Genomic DNA, 19,450 nt, shown 5'->3' with positions numbered 1-19,450 from the left:
TGTTTCTTGCATGCTGTACAAACAATGCATGCTGCACATAGGGAAGGAAGGAGAGACTGCAGAATATAATGTTACAGTTATAACAAGGTGTAAAGAAAAGATCAACTTAATACGAGGTAGGTCCATTCAAAAGTCTGATGGCAGTAGGGAAGAAGCGGTTCTTGAGTCGGATAGTACGTGACCTCAAACTTTGGTATCTTTTTCCTGACACTTTTCTTCCTGGAAGAAGGTGCAAGAGAGTATGTCCGGGGTGCGTGGGGTCCTTAATTATGCTGGCTGTCTTTCCGAGGCAGCGGGAATTATAGACAGAGTCAATGGATGGGAAGCTGGTTTGCGTGAAGGTTTGAGCTACATTCACGACCTTTTGTAGTTTCCTGCGGTCTTGGGCAGAGCAGGATCCATACCAAGCTGTAATACAACCAGAAAGAAGTCTTCTGAGAATGTAGAGTCATTGGTGGGCTTTCTTAACTATAGTGTCGTCATGAGGGGGGGGGTGGGGGGTCCAGGCCAGGTTGTTGGTAATCTGTACACGTAAAAACTTGAAGCTCTCGACCCTTTCTACTTTGTTCCCATTGATGTAGACAGGGGCATGTTCTCCACTATGCTGCCTGAAGTGGATGACAATCTCCTTCGTTTTGTTGACATCGAGGGAGAGATTATTGTCGTCGCACCAGTTCACCAGATTCTCTATCTCATTCCTGTACTCTGTCTCATCATTGTTTGAAATCCAACCCACTAGGGTGGTTTCATCAGCAAATTTGAAATCGAGTTGGAGGGGAATTTGGCCACACAGTCATAGGTGTATAAGGAGTATAGTAGGGGGCTGAGGACACAGCCTTGTGGGGCACCGGTGTTGAGGATGATTGCAGAGGATGTATTGTCGCCTATCCTTACTGATTGTGGCCTATAGGTTAGAAAGTTCAGGATCCAGTCGCAGAGGGAGGAGCCGAGGACAAGGCAACGGAGTTTGGAGATGAGTTTCATAGGAATGATGGTGTTGAAGGCTGAGCTGTAGTCGATAAATAGGAATCTGACATAGGTGTCTTTGTTATCTAGGAAATAATCTTGGAAAGGAAGGTATAGACTTCATATGGATGGAGGTAAAATAACAAGGGGTAGAAGACACTGGTGTAGGTAATCTAAAACAATAGCTGTACTGTACGACGCAGAATACATCAAGAGGTAATGAGGGCCTGTAAAAAGGCAATATATTAATCATGTGTGACTTTAATCTTCATATGGATTGGGAAAATCAGAGGTAGTGATGAGGAAGAATTCAGAGAATGTATTTGGACGGTTTCCCAGAGAAATAGGTTATGGATCCAACTAAGGATCAGGTTATTTTAGATCTGGTAAGGTGTAAGGAAGCAGGTTTAATGAACAATCTGAGAGTAAAGATCCCCTAGGACAGTATTTTTCAAACTTATCTTTCTGGGACCCACCTATGCCAACTGGCAAACCTTTGAGACCTCTAATCGGCTGATCTTTGGTACTCACCTTAGCCTGAATGCTTTGTGCATTGAGATTACATTCATGCTACACAAGTGCCAGGCAATGACCATCTCTTACAACGGAGGATCTAACCATCTCCCCTTGACATTCATAGAACATAGAACATAGAACATAGAACAGTACAGCACATAACAGGCCCTTCGGCCCTCGATGTTGTGCCGAGCCATGATCACCCTACTCAAACCCACGTATCCACCCTATACCCGTAACCCACCAACCCCCCCTTAACCTTACTTTTTAGGACACTACGGACAATTTAGCATGGCCAATCCACCTAACCCGCACATCTTTGGACTGTGGGAGGAAACCGGAGCACCCGGAGGAAACCCACGCACACACGGGGAGGACGTGCAGACTCCGCACAGACAGTGACCCAGCCGGGAATCGAACCTGGGACCCTGGAGCTGTGAAGCATTTATGCTAACCACTATGCTACCGTGCTGCGTTACCATCAAATGGCGTTCAATGGCGTTACCATCGCTAAGTCCCCCACAATCAACATCCTGGGGGTTACTATTGATGAGAAACTGAACTGGACCAACCATATTAATACTGTGGCTGCCAGAGCAGGTCAAAGGCTAGGAATCCTACGATGAATAACTTACCTCCTGACCTCCCAAAGCCTGTCCACCAACCACAAGGCACAAGTCAGTCGTGGAATGGAACACTCTTCACTTGCCTGGATGAGTGCAGCTCCACCAACACTTAAGAACCTCGACACCATCCAGGGCAAAGCAGCCAGCTTCATTGATATCCCTTCCACAAATATTCAATCCTCCACCAGCGATGAACAATGGCAGCTGTGTGAACCATCCACTGAATGAATTCGCCAAGATTCCTTAGGCACCACCTTACAAACCCATGACCACTACCATCTAGAAGGACAAGAGCAGTAGATACCTGGAAACCCCACCACCTGGAGATTCCCCATCAAGTCACTCATCACCTTGACTTGGAAATATATCGCCGTTCCTTCGCTGTCACTGGGGCAAAATCCTAGAATTCCCTCTCTAACAGCAATGTGGGAGTTCCTACACATCAGGGATGGCAGCAGTGCAAGAAGGCAGCTCACCGTCACCTTCTGAAGGGCCACTAGGGGTGGGCAATGAATGCTGGCTGAGCCAGTCACATCCACATCCCATAAATGAATTTAAAAAAAGATACAAACTTTTAGGCTTTGCCATTTTCAATCGTCCTAACTTTTCTCTGCACTGTGGCCCTCTTTGCCTCTTGTCCTCAATTACCGAGTCTACCGTTTTGGCATTTTACTGTTCTTACTTTTATTCCTGCCCTTGTTTGTCTTTCCCAGTACCCCTGCTTAGGTTCCCAATGCCCTGCCATTCGAGTGGGATGGTGGAAATATTGAACTCCCTCCTGCAAACAACTGCCAAAGCTGGGGGTTAACAGGGAATTTACAAGCTGAAACTGATAGCTTTTGTTTAGTAGGCGTTTTAAGGATTATAAGTCGAAGGTGAGCAGATGGAGTAAAAGTACAGACCAGTTATGCTCTCATTAAATGGCAGAGGAGACATGAGGAAGAATAGTTCACATCAGCCGGCCTAATCCTGAACTGAACAGGTCTTCAAGTTCTGACCCAGTCTGTACATGTTGCCTGTTAATTCCTGGAGGGAACGGAAATGAGATGTCATCCTTTCGTAGAGACCGTCATTCTCTCACAAATAACGATCTCTGGTCCTGAACTACAGCTCCCAGTAAATGTTGAAAATAGTTCAAATATCCTCTCCAAGTTGTAAATCAGGGATAAATGTCAGTCAGTGGGGTGATAACCCCATTTTTTTTAAAAAGTCGTTCTTGGGGTGTGGACATCATTGGCTGAGCTGCCCCTAATTGCCCTGAAACTGAGTGACCTGCTGGGCTGGTTCAGTGGGGGGCAGTTAAGAGTCAACCGCATCACTGTGTGGGTCTGGAGTCACATGTAGGCCAGACCAGGTTAGGGCGGCAGATTTCCTTTCCTGAGGGACATTAGTGAACCAGATGGGTTTTTATGGCAATCATGGTCATCATTAGACTTTGGATTCCAGATTTTTACTGAATTCAAATTTAACCATCTGCCCTGCTGGGATTTGAATGCTGAACCCAGAGCATGACCCTGGGTCTCTGGTTCACCAGTCCACTAACAATACCACTACGCCACTGCCTCCCCTGATGTAGAGATTGGATCAGCCCATTAGGGCCATCCTATTACAGATTGACATTCAAGGCTATGGGCCAAGTGCTGGCAAAGATGTGCAGGTTAGGTGGATTGGCCATGCTAAATTGTCCTTAGTGTCTAGGGATGTGCGGGTTAGGTGGGGTAAGGGGTAGCAGGGATAGGGCGGGAGCCTGGGTAGGGGGCTCTTTCAGAGGGCCGGTGCACATGCGATGGGCTAAATTGCCTCTTTTTGCACTGCAGTGGTTCTATGAAATGGGATGAGGTAGGCAGGTCAGGTGTTTGTCATGTGGCGGTTCTGACTCAATGAGCCAAAGGGCCTCTTCTGCACTGTATTATTTCTGTGACCCGCATCTCAACTTAATTTCTCTGGCTTGCAGCCCCAGTTACAACACAATCTGCTGATTTTAATCTTGAAAGCTGCAATTAATGTAAAATCCAAGCTGATTCATGCACAATATTCATTTTCTATTGCTTACAGTTTCTGCAAAGGTAAAACTCACATAAAACACCCAATTGAGCTGGAATTATTGTATCATTAATGAATCGTGCAGGTATTACAAAATGATTGATATCTCACTGAGTCCATGTCATCGTCAACTTTGAGTGTTGGATGATAGTACGTTTAAATTGGGCAGGGTAGTCTGCCAGAATGAACAATGGGTCTTTTGTCCACGCTTTACCCTGAAGCTCTCGAAAGGCTCATTTTTTGAACACCACTCCACCATTGATAGGAGAAATTGAGGAGGAGGAGCTCCCTGGAGGTCCTTGTTCCTTGGCAAGCAGCCAGGTGACCCATACAGTTCTGTATGGACGCATTCCAAGGGTAAGTGCACAATGTTGGCTGGAACTTCGGACATGGACATCTGGTCGAGCAAGTTCCTGGCCGAGGAAGGTGTCAGAACAGATGGGAAATTTTGGAGAGAAAAGTAAATCGTAAAAGCATTGATCGTCCAGCATCACAAACATATAACTGTTCAGATATTTGTAAAATGTGTTACAATTGTCACACATCAATGTCATGTGCCAATCAACTTTGTAACCATGGAAACATCACTTTTGATCAGAACCAGCTCCGTCCGGACTGGGACAGAGTGGCCCCAAGACACTTTGTCAAAGACCCAAAAACAGCTGCCGGTGGCATCTTGGTGTCTGTTGTTTCCTCTACACGAGTGTTTTTCAAGCTTTTTAATCCCAGGACCCACCTGCCAAGCTTTGCGACCCAGGTCAGCCGTCCTTTGCAATGCACCATTTTCGCTGACCTTTACTGTGACAGGTGAACCTGCTTGGTCCTCATGTTCTCACTCCAATTAGTTTCACAGGAGCAGAGGGCAATGCGTATATCAGGGGCGCAGTTCTCCCCCCCACGCCGGGTGGGAGAATCCCGGGGGCGCCGGGCGAGTCCCGCCACGCACATGGGGTGGATGTGCAGACTCCGCACAGACAGTGACCCAAGCCGGAATCGAACCTGGGACCCTGGAGCTGTGAAGCAATTGTGCTATACACAATGCTACCATGCTGCCCCAAATTTACCCTGGAGCCTGAAACCCAAAAGGAATTTTAACCCATCTCTTCTATTTCAACATCTGAAACTTCTCTAGAAAGTAGTTCGACAGATTTTTAATTAGTAATGGGTTAAAGGGTTATGGAGAACGGGTAGGAAGTTGGAGGTGAGGCCATGATGAGATCAGCCATGATCATACTGAACAGTGGAGCAGGCTCGAGAGGCTAAATTGCAACTTCTGCTCCTAGTTCTTATGTTCATAAAAATAATGATTCTGTCTAATTCCACCTTCCAGCTCTCGGTCTGTAGTCCTGTAGATAACAGCACCTCGAGCTCAAATCTGGGGCTGAATTCTCCGACCCCCCGCAGGGTCGGGGAATCGCCCGGGGCCGGCGTAAATCTCGCCCCCGCCGTGGCCGGAATTCTCCGCCACCCGGGAATCGGCAGGGGTGGGATCATCGGGCCCCCCCGCGGCGGTTCTCCGGCCCGCAATGGGCTGAAGTCCCGCCGCTGTCAGGCCTCTCCCGCCGACATGGTTTAAACCACCTCTGTGCCGGCGGAAGCAGGTGGCGCGAGCAGGCCCTTGGGGTCCTGGGGGGGTGGGGGTGGGGGTCGCAGGGCGATCGGACACCGGGGAGTGCCCCCACGGTGGCCTGGCCCACAATCAGGGCCCACCGATCGGCGGGCGGGCCTGAGCCATGGGGGCACTCTTTTTCTTCCGCCGCCGCCACGGCCTCCACCATGGCGGAGGCGGAAGAGACCCCCTCCACTGCGCATGCGCCAGTGGTGACGTCAGCGGCCGCTGACGCTTCGGCGCATGCGCGGACTCACGCCAACCGGTGAAGGCCTTTCGGCCAGCCCAGATGCTGGGCGGCGTGGCGCCAAAGGCAGTTGGCGCCAGTCGGCGGAGCGGGAGACACTCCGGCACGGGACTAGCCCCTAAAGGTGCGGAGTATTCCAGTCCTTTGAGGAGGCCTGACGCCGGAGGGGTTGGCGCCACTCCACTACGCCGGGATCCCCCGCCCCATCGGGTAGGAGAGAATTTTGCCCCTGGTGCTCTTGATTAAAAAGAAGGTTTCTGGAGTAATAATGAGGATGAGGAATATATCAGCCATGATTGAATAGTGGACCAGACTCGATGGGTTGAATGGCCGAATACTGCTCCTGTACATTATGGTCTTAGTAGTGACAAAAACTGTTGATCAACGCAGCCAGTTGCAACTGAATAAGGTCTATTGATGTTACTTTTCGAACACTATTTGCTTTGATGTGCCTTAGCGTCGTGTGGGATATGTAATAGTTTTGGCTTTGTACTCGTACTTGCCAAACTTTCAATGGCTTTTGGAAAGCATGTATTTCTTCACAGGACCAAAAGCAATCATCATCCTTTCCTTGCAATTTAAGGATCAGTTTGCTTAGAGTTTGTTTGTTTGTTTGTTTATTGTCACGTGTACCGAGGTACAGTGAAAAGTATTTTTCTGCGAGCAGCTCAATAGATCATTAAGTACATGAAAATAAAATGAAAATAAAATACATAATAGGGCAACACAATGTAAATACATAGACACCGGCATCGGGTGAAGTATACAGGAGTGTAGTATTAATCAGGTCAGTCCATAAGAGGGTTGTTTAGGAGTCTGGTAACAGCGGGGAAGAGGATGTTTTTGAATCTGTTCGGGCGTGTTCTCAGACTTTTGTATCTCCTGCCTGATAGGAGAAGTTGGAAGAGTGAGTAAGCCGGGTGGGAGGGACTTTGATTATGATGCCTGCTTTTCCCAGACAGCGGGAGGTGTAGATAGATTTAGTGGATGGGAGGCAGGTCCGTGTGATGGACTGGGCTGTGTTCATGACTCTCTGAAATTTCTTGTGGTCTTGGGTCGAGCAGCTGCCATATCAGGCTGTGATGCAGTGTGGACATGCTGAATTTCCTTAGTTTCCCGAGGAAGTATAGGTGCTGTTGTGCCTTCTTGGTGGTAGCGTCGATGTGGGTGAACAAGGACAGATTTTTGGTGATGTGGAATTTGAAGCTGTCAACCATCTCCACTTCGGCCCCGTTATGCAGACAGGGGTGTGTACAGTATTTAGCTTCCTGAAGTCAATGACCAGCTCTTTAGTTTTTCTGACATTGAGGGAGAGATTGTTATCATTGCACCACTCCACTAGGTTCTCTATCTCCCTCCTGTATTCTGACTGGTCATTGTTCGAGATCCGACCCACTATGGTCGTGTCGTCAGCAAACTTGAAGATGGACTTGGAACCAAATTTTGCCACGCAATCGTGTGTGTATAGGGAGTATAGTAGGGGGCTAAGTACGCAGCCTTGTGGGGCCCCGGTATTGAGGACTATCGTGGAGGAGGTGTTGTTGTTTAGATGTTGAAAAGATGTCTGCAAGGTATAGACATAGATAGCATTCAACTCTCATTTGCAAGCACTTCCCTGCATGTAACACACATGGGCTTTGCATCATGCTTTGCATTGGCACAATTAACAAAGCCATACCTCAAGAAATCATCTTTCTACTTCTTTGTTCCTGATTTCAGTTTCTTCTAAACAGGTTGTTCAGCAGAGGCCCTAGTTCTCTGTATATAGCTCACATCAACATTGCTTTGTCCTGCCATGGACTCTCCTGTAGCAGCTCTCTCCAACAGATTCAGTTGTGAGATCCTTGACGGTCTCTGGCCCCCTGTTCCTTATAACAAAACAATCAATTTTCAGTTCTGCACAGTCCTGTTGCCTTGCTTGCTGGCAGCTAGAAAATTGGAGGAATCTCTCCTTTGTGATTTTGCGCCAAAAGCACGGACGTACGAGGCAAAGGATATCAGTGTAGTAATGGGCGTGTGACCTGCTCTCTTCCGCCGCTTATGGTTTGGGGTGTTGGCCACTGCCCCTGTGATCAGGAATGCTGCAATCAATAGCTCCGCCACCCTCCCGATACTCACCTGCTCTAACCGCAATGTTTATAAATATTAATCATTCAAAGAGAGTTAAGTGCTTTCCAATCACCCTACTTTACGCTCGAGTGTTTTTGAAGTAATCATGTGGAGACTGACAGCACGTAACCCTCTTTGTAGTGGTTGGTGTTAATAAACATTGTGGGAGAACACTTGAGAGTTTCTCAACCATGAAGGAAGATGAATGAATCAAGGCTGACAGCTGTGTGTGCGTGTGTGGTAGCTGTCAATCACAGCATAGTAAGGGAAATGAATGAATGGTTTGTTGCTCAAGGATCTGAAGGGTTTAAACACAGCTGCTGCTTTCTCGTTTCAGCGTCACCCCCCCCCCCCCCCCCCCTACTTGGGGTAAGGGTGGGGACTCAGAAGATCTGGGGTTGGGGTCTCAGGACTGGCATGAAAGCTGTTTTTTGCCTGACATCGGGCCATTGGGATACCCTCCACTGGCTGGCAGCCCCAGGGAATCCCCCCACCCCTTAAACTCTCTGTTAAGTCAGCAATTTTCTATTTAACCGTCCCTCTGCTTAAACGCCAGCAACCTACACAGACGATATAAATTGTGTCTTTCTTCTGCTCGGGCTGTCATATTTTTGCCAATTTATTTCATGAACTGGGAGGGTGCCTGAGTATGATAGAGATGGAATTACAGGTTGAACTCCTAGTGTTTGGTTTCTCTGCGGCAAATATTAATTGAAACTCTTACTGACAGATATCTCCACAGCAGGAGGCACAGAGGTAAGTATCTCAAAAGTCCAGTTCGTCCAATCCAAACGGGGTACAGGTGGAAGCCAATCCAAGCCTACACTGCTGTTCCCCTCCTCCATACCCTCTCTTGCTGCCCACACGCCTCTGTGCCCCCTCCCCATTCTCCCTCACCTCCACTCCCACCACAATTCCTCATCCAGCCTGGAATGTGGGATAAAGGCTGGATTAACAATTGCTTCAAAGCCACCGTTATTCTTCACTATCATTGATGAACCAGGCGCTAGGCTGCATTAGCTGCTGCCTGTGGTTCAGCTGCCGACACACCAGCCTATTAACCGAATGCTTTCGGCATCAGATCCCCCTGCGGAGGCATGAACGCAAAATCAATACAGATGCTCCTGTGCACTGAGAGATTGGAGCACTGCCGACTCTCAGATCAGGTATTGAGGCCAATCTGCTCTCAGGTAGACATCTGAGATCTCACGGCCACTATTGGAGGAAAGGCAGGTGAGCTCTACTTGAAGCCTTGGCTATTATTTATCCTTTGAACAAATTCACAGAAGCAGGTTATTTACATTACTGTTAGCGGGACTTTGCCGGTTGAAAATTGGCTCTCGTTATTTTTTTTCATTCATGCAACGTGGACGTCAGTGGCTAATCCAGTTTTTGCAAAGGCCTCGAAGAATCCACACCGAGTTTGTTGAAACAAAAACTTATTTGACTTCACAACTACTATTATGTACAGCTCCAGTAGCTCGCTACTGGGTCTTCTCTAGTTGATGTCTTACTGGCTAACTATATATACATAGCCAGAGATTGTTAATGGTCCACTGCCCCTTGACGGAGGAGCTCATATTCTGCAAGACCCATAGGGTAGTTAATCATCCCTACTCTGTATGACCCATTGGAGTTATAACACTAGCATTTATTGCCCATCCTTAATTGCCCTTGAGAAGGTGATGTGCTACCTACTTGAACCGCGTGCAGTCCATGTGGTATAGTTCCACCCACACAGTGCTTTTCCATAGGTTGCTGGTTTTGATTCAGCTACTGTGAAGGAAGAACAATGTAGGGCTAAGGGTTTGTGGTGCTGGTGAGGATGTTGAGTCGGGAAACTTGTTGACTCTGCAGACGGCTCTTCTTTAAACTGAACCCCACCATGGAACATATTTTTGTTCTGGGGAGGTGGCGGCTGGATGGAATTAGGCCAAGTGTCTCTAGTGAAAGCTCAAGAAGACAATGGAAGTGGGCACGTAGTGAAGTTCGATTCCCGCTGGGTCACTTGAAGCACCCATCTCCATTTACTGGGATACTGACCCAGTTGGAGTGAATGTCAGACCCCAAAGTCTTACTCTCCTCATGCCCCTCCCCCCCCCCAGCTTATACGACCCTTCGTATCCCCAATGCATCCTCCATATCAACTCTCCCAATATCCACTGTGCACAGAGGAAATGAGCCAGCAGCAAGTCCGACAAGGGGCAGCTGGTTTGTGATGCAGAGCGAGGACAACAGCGGGGTTATTTATGAAGGCCACACCTTCTCAACCTTACTCCTTGTTTGAGGTGTGGTGATCCTCATGTTAAATTACCATCAATCAGCTCGCCCCCTCAAAGGGGAAAGCAGCCTATGGTTAGTAGAGTAAGAAGTCTTACAACACCAGGTTAAAGTCCAACAGGTTTGTTTCAAACACGAGCTTTCGGAGCACGGCTCGTTCTTCAGGTGAATCTCCACATTATGGTTAGTAGCACAGTGGTTAGCACTGTTGCTTCACAGCGCCAAGGACCCGGGTTCGATTTCCGGCTTGGGTCACTGTCTGTGTGTAGTCTCCATGTTCTCCCTGTGTCTGTGTGGGTTTCCTCCGGGTGCTCCGGTTTCCTCCTACAAGTCCCGAAAGATGTGCTTGTTAGGTGAATTGGACATTCTGAATTCTCCGTGTACCCGAACAGGCGCCGGAGTGTGGTGACTCGGGGCTTTTCACAGTAACTTCATTGCCTTGTTAATGTAAGCCTACTTGTGACACTAATAAAGGTTATTATCTATGACTTACTTTTACTTGGTTAGATAAACATTACATTTTGAGATTTAAGTGCATTAGCAGGAATTTATTTGGCGATCAGCAGGAATTTATAACCATACATCAACGCTGCGACCAAGAAAGTACAACAGGAAACTAAGGAAATTCAGCACGTCCACATTGACTCTAACCAATTTTTACAGATGCACCATAGAAAATATCCTGGCCGGGATTCTCCTCGCCCATACCGGATCGGAGAATTGCCGGGGGCGTGGGAAATTCCCGCCACACCGCTCCAAGGCCGCTGAAATAGGCTCCTTCGGCAATTTTCCGCAGGCGACCGACCGAACTCCTGCCAGCATGGTTTACATCTGGTACCACCTGGCGGGAGCTTGGACCTGCGGCCGCGGTGGTAGTCCTGGTTGGGGGGGGGGGGGGGGGAGGGAATCTGACTCCCGGGGGGCTTCAGCGGTAGCCAGGCCCGCGATTGGGGGCCACCCATCGCCTGACATCGCGATCTGGGGCAGACCGACCTTCCTCCAAGCAGGCCTGCTATGTGGCTCCACCATGTTGCCGGTGCCCGTGCTGAGGTGGACCTCCGCGCGCATCCCCTTGCGGCTGCCATGCATATGCGCGGCAGCGCGGTCTGGACAGCAGGGCCCGACCGGCAGCCAGAGCTGCGGGACGCATGCCGGGGCCCTACTAGCCCCCTTGAAAACGGAGAATCACCCCGGACATTCGAGGAAAAAGTCCAGAGTGATTCTCGCCCTTTTCCGGTGAGCACGGGGACTTAGTTCCCAAAAGGAAGAATCCCGGCCCCTATCGGGCTGCATCATAGCCTGGTATGGCAACTGCTCGGCCCAAGACCGTAAGAAACTAGAGTCGTAAACACAGCCCTGTCCATCACGCAAGCCCACCTCCCAATCATTGACTCTGTCTGCACCTCCTGCTGCCTTGGGAAAGCAGGCAGCATAATCAAAGACCCCTCCCACCCGGGTTATTCTTTCCTCCAATCTCTTCCATCAGGCAGAAGATACCAAAGTCTGAGAACATGCACTCACAGATTCAAAAACAGCCTTTCCCCGCTGTTACCAGACTCCACTTATCGACTGAACTGATCTCTCCATGCATCTTTTCTACAGTTATAGCACTATATTCTGTGTGTTTCACCTGAAGTCTGTGTCTATACATCGTGTATTTATCCTACATCCTGCATTTTCACATATGGAACGATCTGCCTGGACTGCATGCAGAACAATACTCTACACTGTACCTCGGTACACATGACAATAAATCGAAATCTAATCGGATTAAACTATCTGGCAACTGTGTCAACACAAACAGGCTGAACAGAAGTTGTTGAGTTGTTGCAGTGCATCTTGTACTGCTGGTAACAAACTGGCAAAAAGCCGCAGGGGAAATGTGTAGACTTTTTTTTAAAAAGCAGCTATTTTTGATGATCTGGAATGTGGTGCGTGAAAGGATGCTGGAAGGAGATTCAATCATAATTTTCCAAAGGGAATGGGATAACTACTCCAAGGTAAAAAACATTACTGGTCTATGTGGACAGAGTTGCGTGAAGAATGTGGCCGATGGGATAGCTCTTTCAAAGAGGCAGGAAAGGCACAATCCAGTACCCTTCCATATTGCAATGTTTATCATTCTAAAGAAAGTGAAAAAAACTCACCATTGATTCAATGTTCCCTGTGACACTTCTACAGGGTTTAGTTCGCATCAGTGTGTGCTGGAGCCTAATCTCCAATTCCTGAAGACTTCCATGGCAATGCTTCCACAGGACTGGCAAACCTAAAACATCTCCGCGCGATTACATTTATTGGTCAAGAAAGCTTTTTCCCACCCCCCCGCCCCCCCACAAACACACCAATGAGGAGAAATGCGTAGGCCATTTGCTTCTTTTTTTTTTGTCAATTTCATCTTTATTTTATTTTTTTTTAATTCCATACAGCAAGAATCAAAGATATAGCGGTAATAATAAAATAAGCCGGAAAAAAAAAACAATTGGCAGCCAAGGACAGAGTACATTATCTCGCCAACTACGAGCAGGAAAACAAAAAAAAAGTCTGTGATTACACAATAGTAAAACCAAGCTTCTGTCCTTTTAGCAGTTGTAGCTACGGCCTTGCAAATTGGACACAACCTTACCAAATCTGTGCGGTTGTTTCATCGGAACGAAGAAAATTAGATTTTGGGTGGATGGGGTGGAGTGGGTGGGGGGAGGGGTGGGGTTGGAGGGGAAAATTTGGGTGGGTTGGGCTGTTTGGTTAGAGGGGTGGAATTGGCATCTTGAGTCCGCACTGCCTGCTCCTACCCGCCGCTCAGTCCCCCCAAGCCGACAACCCCCTCTCCCTCTACCCTGCCAATGGGTTCTTCTCCCTATTTTCAAAAGGGCTTGGGGTGGGGTGGGATCCTCCACCAAAAGCTGGGGGACGGGCGGGGGAGGGGGGGAATGCAACGTTTAAGTATTCTTCTGTTTTATGAAAAAAATAGTTGATTTGGATCATATTGAAAAGGTATGCACTCAACTGCAAAAAGGAACAGGAATTGCGAGAGCTGTAAAATCATGTGGGCACCTGCTATTTGATTGATCTGTCTGTGATTAAACTGACATTTCTGTTTCTTCATTGAAAGTGTGGATCCAGTTTAATATATATTTATATACTTATATACGTATGTATGTATTTTACTTCCCGTTCGGAATACACCATCAATTTCAGTTTACGGAGCCTGCTCTCTTTAAGTCTAAAATACGTTTTTCCTTTCTCCTTTTTTTTCCAAGTGAAAGCTTCTAAACATGCAGTACATTTTTTTTTTAAAAGAGTTTTAATTTTTTTTGTTGGTGTATAGTGATGTGAACATAATTTTTGTTTTCAGATGGCATGAAAATTGGTAATTGATGTGCCTGCCCTGGTTAAATGATCTTCAGTCGGGCTTTGAACCTGTTCAACATTGTCAGTCATGAGCAGAGGAGGGAGGGGCAGGGGATGGTGGTCGGTGGGTGGGTGGGTGTGAGGGAGGCGCAATTTTAAATCTACCTGGCCGGGTGAGAAGTCCACGGGTTCAGGTGGGGCTACTGCATTACATGCTCCCCTCCAACCTCCCCACCGGTCCCGCCCGATAGTGCTCTCCGTCGACCTCAAATGGACAGCCAAAATCGGGTACGGGCGGTCGGGGGGGGAGTGTGGCTGGGGGGAGGGTTGTAAAAAGCACATACCCCACCATGATCCCATCTGTTCCTTGGCGGGCGGGATTGGATTAAAACTGCGCGTCTGACCCTCCCAGAGATCTCAGGAGAGATGTTTATCATTCCAGCCAAAGAAAATCCTGGCAAACTACAAGCTGTTCACATTAAAGCAAAGCAAAATCTTGCCTTTTTTTGGTTGGGAGTGGGGTGGGCGGGGGGGGAAGGGTTTGGGGAGTGGGTTATGAGGCGCTTACTCTGTGCCCATTATTAGTTTTTTTTTTCGTTTTTGCAAGCTTTTTTTTTACATTTTTTGATTTTGTTCAGCCTGTCGTTTTAATTACCTTAACAAAATTCCTTGTTATTATAGACATTTTTTTTTATTCAAAATAAGATCTTACTATTTTACAGGTTTCCCTCTCTTGACTATGTACAGAAGTGCAAAAAGTCAACTTTCATCCCGTAGGCCCGATCACCTTTTTTTCTCTCTCTAAAACTGCAGCATAATCAACCCTCAAGTGTTTGCACACACAACTCAGATTAATTCTCTTTTCTTATAAGTAAGCTTTGATTAATATTTGAATTCATGACATAAAAAAAACCCTTTGATCTACTGATTATGCAGCTTCTATTCAAAGAAGGTCTGGATATTCATAAGAGGGAGATCAAAGTGTACTCAGAAAACAATATCTTACTATTCTCAAATGGTTACAGTAGAAAATAATGTTCAGTTCTAATATCTAGGAACTAGAGATTTCCGTAATGACTAATTACAAACAAATTAAATCATTAAAATATTACACAATTGTCTGCCAGGATTGTTGCTATAGCAACAACTTAACTTCATACTTCACAATGAAACATATCATTGTAAGATTTCCATATAAAAGATCTTTGTTCTCTGATAGCAAACAGGACTGAAGTAACAATGACTGATGCTCGCAATCATAAGTCAGTACAATATAAATCATTCTTTAAGCTGTTATATACTAATCTGAATAATCGAAAGACACTACAGTTAATTCAGTTATGAATATGTTATGAAGGATGAAGTGGGTGGGTGGGGGGAGGAGAGGGGAGGGGGGGGAGGGGGTGCGGCGGGGGGGGGGGGGGGGAAGAAGAAAAGAAACCTTTTCCGTCATAAGCTTTTGGAAATTTTTTATCAGTGAATCCTGACAAAACGGAAAAAAAATCTACCGACTAAAATATGAAAACAACGTCCGCCATTTACACGGAATAAAAAATAAAGACAAATCTAATCTTAATATATCTAAGAAACTACAAATTTAAACAAAGGAGGAAAAAGTCAGCAAAGTTCTAGCATGTTAAGTAATTTGAATAGCAATTTGTTTCTAATAGCAATGTGTTCTCAACAGGTTTGAAGTAACATTTAGAATGGGTTTCAACCCGTAATATATAATCTAAGGCTTTAATAGATGTACAGTACAATCAATAAAATCGATGCAACAACCCCTTTAAAACTACCAAGCGCACCTTTCAAGTTCTACCTAAACACGAAACCCTTGCAGTGAGCTAGGGAGTATGGAAAGTTGCAGAATTTAATCTGTGCTCCTTCCCTTCTAATGAGGATACTCCTAGTAACCTGGCCCCACTACAGTTGATCCACCTTTTTGCTGAACTACCCTCTTAACAAGCTGCGGAAAAGAAAGAGATTCCTATTGAGGGGGGGGGGGGGGGGGGGGGGGGGGGGGATAGAGAAAAAATAAAGGAATTCCTTTGGATGAACCCATTAAGCGTACACAACTAATATTCTTTTTTTGTTCTTGTTTTTTTTTCTTGAAGGCTTTCTAAGGCTAAATGCAATAATTTGAAAAAAAAAATCACATATAAAATTCACCCAGACACATATCCCACCCTGGCGCTACTTTCAACAAACATCTTGATTTTCATTAATATTTTGGTTTAACATGCATCTTAATGACAGTGCTTTGTTCGGTATCTAGCTTAGAGTCACTTTTCTTTAGTTTGCCTGCGTATATACGTGTGTGACTGCAATGAGACATTCAGCACAAAGTGAGAAGTTTCCATCTCCATAAAGTTTTTTTTTTTATAGTCTTAATTGACTTTTGGTTCTGTTTTCACGAACAGAGGGAAAAATAAAGACATCGGGGAAATTAAAACTGCGCAAAGGTGGCTCGCCTTTCCAAATCTCTGAAGCATGGCATCTTGCTTGGCAATTCACGGAAAGAGGCTCCTTTCCCTTTGGAGTTGACATGTTGCCAATCTGCATGGCCAGCTGACATCAAGGGATACCCTTTTTTTGGCCATGCGTGGTTGTGACATTCATTTAAAAAAATTTTCATTTACGTTGGTCGATATTAATTACATGGTAGTCATTAATATGACAGATCTCAATAATGTGCATCAGTGAAATAGTAGTCTTGCAAGACTTCCCTTTATAAAAAATTATATTTTTATTTATTATGTGCTATGCTATTCATTCTGGAGTGAAGATGCCATTTCGGAGAAAGCTTTGGCATGTACGGTAAAGTAACAAAGTCTGTGGCACTGTCCGACTTTACTGAGCTTTAACAAGTTTGAAATATGTTGAATCAGATAATTGCTTTAGCACTGCAGAAATAATACTTTAGGGTTTGATGTACAGTCCTGTATGGCACTTAACATGTACCCCCCACACATTTATGACACAGTATTTAAAGCTATAACGCGCTTTAAAAAAAACAATCTGCCCAGCACATTCATCTTTGTCCATTGCCCCTTTAAGTCTTCCTCACATTCCACTAGAATATAACCTTAACACAGAACACTGTGCATGCACAACTGACTCTTGATGATTAATGGTAAAATAGTACTTTTTTTTTAAATACAAGGTGCACCTTTTTTGTTTTTTTTTCTTTTTTTTTCTCCATTTTTGTAAACTTGAAGGAAAACCATTTAAACCTAACATCAAAATGATTTGCATGGTTCATAGGCGTACCGGTACACACTGCATACTAAAGTGTACAAGTTTACCTTTCCACTGAGAGAAGGGATGGAGAAAGAGTGAGAGAGAGGGAGAGAGAGAGAGAGAGATAGAGAGAGAGACAAGATGTGTGAAAGAAATGGGTGAGTCGTTTATGCATATATCTTGGACTCTATGCATAACACAGTACTGAGTAAAGGCAGATGATGTTGTACGCTGAACAACAGGTCACTTTCCCTCAGCTTTACTCTTGGGTGTAACAGGCAGGCTACACAAGTCTCAGCTTGCGAAGTTTTTTTCGGCGCTTCCTTCCGGATAACCATACTTCCGTTTCGTTAGCATGCAAAAGGTGGAAAGGCTTCCGGCTGAGGGGGTGAACGAGGGGTTGGGTATAAGATGGTGGTATTTACAGAATGGCTGTTGACCCTTGCCCTGTAATGCTGTTCCGGCACACTTGTCATCTCTTCACGCTGATCTAGACGGGGAAGAAAAAAGAAGGCGGTGGTTTAGGTCCTGACCGACTTTGATCGGAATAGGATTCCCTGGCCTTTGCGATTGAAGGGCAGCAAAACCCACACAGGCTCAGTGCTGGCCAGTGCTCCTCCTCACAGATTCCCCCTTGTATTTGTTACGCCGCTCAAGTACAAAACTGAGAAACATCACCTGAGAGAAAGGAAGACCTGCATTTATATAGCACCTTATTAGGAAGGGACATTAAGTGGGATTTTCTGACAGTCCCCCCTCCCCCGGCAGGATCTTCCGGTCCCACTGACGGTGACTCCCCCCCCCCCCCCCCCCCCCACCTCACTGTGGCTTCCCTAGTGGAGGAGGGTGCGAACAAAGGGAAACTCTGTTAACATTGCAGGACTGGCAGATCCAGCCACCAGACAACCTGCCACCTCCCATCATGTAAATGATGCTTAATCATGAATGTGACACTGGGGCTGGTTTCGCACAGTGGGCTAAACAGCTGGCTTGTAATGCAGAACGATGGTTCAATTCCCGTACCGGCCTCCCCGAACAGACACCGTAATGTGGCGACTAGGGGCTTTTCACAGTAACTTCATTGAAGCCTACTTGTGACAATAAGCGATTATTATTATTATTATAAAGTTGGAGAGGTTTAGGATTCGGGTGAATTGAAGAATTATAATCCTTAAGTTAATTGTTTTTCATTTGTGTTTGGCGTCCTTGCCATTACTTACCCCTGAAACAGTGGCACTAACACAGATCATTTATCTTATAGTTGTTTGTGGGAGCTTGCTGTGCACAAATAGGTTGCTGTATTTCTTATATTGCGACACTTCAAAAATTAGATACTTCATTGTTTCTTAAATGCTTGGAGATTTTGTGTGATTGTGAAAGCTACGAGACAAAAATGGTGGGCAGCACGGTGGCACAGTGGTTAGCATTGCTGCCTACAGCGCTGAGGACCTGGGTTTGAATCCCGGCCCTTGGTCACTCTCCTTGTGAAGTTTACACATTCTCCCCGTGTCTGTGTGGGTTACACCCCCACAACCCAAAGATGTGCAGAGTAGGCAGATTGGCCACGCTAAATTGCCTCTTAATTGGAAAAATAATTGGGTACTCTAAATTTATTTTTAAAAAATAAATAAAGGTCAATTTTTTTCTTATTTCCCTCAGTTGTTACTTAGCTGTCGCTCTTGCTACAACCTGGGCAGAGTTTGGGGGAGGAGGGGTTGAAGCACAGGGTGGAATTTTCTGAAACCGCTCACACGTCACTGGGATCATTCAGTCCCACAGAAAGTTAGTGAATCTTTGGCTGGCCTGTCATATCATCCCTCAACAGGCCACCCCCCCCCCCCCCGAAAATCCAGACCACAGTTTGTGTTATCATCTAGGGCTGGATTAAGCCTTCTTATTCTAGCTTTCCCATCCAGAGGAAATAATCATATAGTTATTCTTTCCAACACCTTAAACACCTCTATTCGAACACCCCTTAATCTTCTATGCTTGAGGAAATGTGAATCTTATCTTTGCAGCCTCCCCTAATAATTTAACCCTTTTAGAGCCAGTTAGATTACAATTGGAGCTCGTAGCTCAGTAGTAAAATAAGGAAGTGGGCAGCACGATAGCACAGCGGTTAGCACTGTTGCTTCACGGTGCCAGGGGCCCGGGTTCGATTCCCGGCTTGGGTCACCAGAAGACGCGCTTGTTTGGTGAATTGGACATTCTGAATCCTCCCTCAGTGTACCAGAACAGGCGCCGGAGTGTGGCGATGAGGAGATTTTCACAGTAACTTCATTGCAGTGTTAATGAAGTTACTGCACCAACCCGCCGAAAGAGCACTCCACTTCGACCCAATTCCCCGTAACTGCACCTAACCGATTGACACTAAGGATAATTTAGCCTGGCCAATCCACCTAACACGCACATCTTTGGACTGTGGGAGGAAACTGGAGCACCTGGAGGAAACACAAGCAGACACGG

At 46.2% G+C, this 19,450-nt stretch overlaps 1 protein-coding gene across 13 annotated transcripts in view; it reads right to left on the bottom strand.

Moving 5' to 3' along the window:
- Window positions 1-15,211: 15,211 nt before the first annotated feature.
- The window catches only part of mbnl1 (muscleblind-like splicing regulator 1), a 347,533-nt gene continuing 343,294 nt past the window's right edge, over window positions 15,212-19,450 (bottom strand). For all 13 annotated transcript variants that reach the window (XM_038815110.1, XM_038815097.1, XM_038815101.1 and 10 more), the window contains one exon: window positions 15,212-17,474. The gene's annotated coding sequence lies outside the window, so the exon portion shown is untranslated. The remainder of the gene's footprint in view (window positions 17,475-19,450) is intronic.

The sequence above is a fragment of the Scyliorhinus canicula genome, chromosome 13 (genome assembly GCF_902713615.1).
Source record: "Scyliorhinus canicula chromosome 13, sScyCan1.1, whole genome shotgun sequence".
In the NCBI taxonomy this organism is placed as follows: domain Eukaryota; kingdom Metazoa; phylum Chordata; class Chondrichthyes; order Carcharhiniformes; family Scyliorhinidae; genus Scyliorhinus; species Scyliorhinus canicula.
The sequence above is the reverse complement of the archived record's forward strand: the minus strand, read 5'-3'. Positions and strand labels throughout refer to the sequence as shown.